The sequence below is a fragment of the Piliocolobus tephrosceles genome, chromosome 1, assembly GCF_002776525.5.
Source record: "Piliocolobus tephrosceles isolate RC106 chromosome 1, ASM277652v3, whole genome shotgun sequence".
NCBI classification, from domain to species: Eukaryota; Metazoa; Chordata; class Mammalia; order Primates; family Cercopithecidae; genus Piliocolobus; species Piliocolobus tephrosceles.
In genome coordinates, this window is record NC_045434.1 from 96,762,607 (window position 1) to 96,764,568 (window position 1,962).

General features: G+C 39.8%; 1 pseudogene; it reads right to left on the minus strand.

Annotated features, from left to right (window-relative positions):
* Positions 1-368: 368 nt before the first annotated feature.
* Positions 369-1,301, minus strand: LOC111543966 (annotated as a pseudogene).
* Positions 1,302-1,962: the final 661 nt, after the last annotated feature.

The following is a 1,962-nucleotide window of genomic DNA, read 5'->3' on the forward strand; positions in this document are numbered from 1 at the left end:
TATCTACGTGACATTTAGGTTGACCTGTCAAGCTAGTACTTTAAGTAGGTGTTATGCAACCACCCTCTTTTCTGCTTTCAACAAACTGATAGCAATCGGCTACTCCTTGCTTGCAATTCCCTACAACTTTGCACCTGTGAGCAGCAACTGACCACTCCCCTGGTGGTAACCTGTGCGGTTAGTAGAAGGTATAGGAGAATGACGGTGAAAACAAAGTCAAGTCATGGAGACTCTTGGTTTCTTAATGCCGCATTACCACCAAATTTTGCAACTCTCTTTGGCTGGAGGATGAATGATAGGATTCAGTTTTCATGAACTTACAAAAATACCCAGGCTATGATTGACTATATGTCAAACTGACAAAGATTCTAGGCAAAAGGTTTTTTGCCAATAGCATGGTGAAGGGCATTCTTGACCTCCTTGTTCCTCAAAGTGTACACAACAGGATTAAGGAGTGAAGTAAAGACGGTGTATGTCACTGAAATTAGCTGGTCCTGATCCCTGGTGTTCTCTGACTTGAGCATGAGGTAGGCAATGGAAGCACAGCCATAGTGGATGATGACCACAGTGAGGTGGGAGGCACAAGTTGCAAAAGCCTTTTTGCAGCCCTCAGGAGAGGTGACCTTGAGGATGGTAGAGATGATGAGGATGTAGGAGATGAAGACCAAACCCAGGGGCACCACAATAACCAGGGAACTAACAACAAAATTAATTAGGTCATGTAGAGTGGTATCAACACAGAAAAGTTTCATAACTGGGTGGATATCACAGAAATAATGGGCCACCTCTTTATCACAAAAAGGCAGCCTGAACACAGATGAAATCTGAACTATGGCCACGAGCAGCCCAACGCCGCAGGCCCCACATACCTGCTGGGCACACACTTTCTTGTTCATGATGATTATGTACCTCAAAGGGTTACAGATGGCCACATAGTGATCATACTCCATGGCTGTGAGCAGAAAGCAGTTGTTGATGGCCAAGGTAATTAAAAAAAAACGTCTGGGTGGCACAGCCAGCCAAAGAGATAGGTTTGCTTCGACTTAAGAGACTGGAGAGCATCCGTGGTACAATGACTAACGTGTAGACAGTCTCTGAAGCAGAAAGCACACTAAGAAAGAAGTACATGGGGGTGTGAAGGCAACGATCAGTGCTGATAATTGTCACATCATGACATTGCCAGCCAAGGTTAAAAGATACAAGGTAAGAAATACCACAAAGAGGGTGAGCTTGTGTTCATGAAAGCTGGAGAAACCCTGGAAAACAAACTCCCTTACTACTGTGTGGTTCTCTCTCTTCATTGGATAAATAAATGGATTGAAAATACAGAGACTTAGGTCAATTAGTCAGAAGACATCAGTGCCCAATGCTTTCAGTAGGTAAATCCTCTAAGAAGATAATAAGGATTCTGTTCGTGGACAGATGCCAAATTATTGGGGATGACTGTTCACCTATCGATATAGATAGAAAAACACAATAAGACAACAATTTCATGCATGGCAGTGTGTCTATAAATATAAAATATAAATATAAATATATACATTAAATATAAATACATTATATATAATAAATATATATTATTAAATATAAATATATATATATACATATATACACACACACATATATACACGACTACATAGGGAGGGAAAAAATGGAAGAAAAGATACCTGTGGTAAGTTTGAGAAAGATTTCCTAGTGACCCAGCATGTAAGCGTTAGAGAAAAACTAGGCTAAAGAAATAGGAAATGCATAGTTCAATTTGAAAGGAATTTTCTTTTAGATTATAGTTTCAGATTTTGTTTACCTGAAACAAATTTTTCAACCTCTTCCACTTTGTTTAAACCACAGTTTCGATTGTCTCTTTAAAGATCTTTCTTTCTGGGTTGCCAAACAAGACAATGCTCTCTGCTCCAACATAATGTAAGTGTTTACTTTCTCCCTATTGCTCTTGTCTGCATGTTT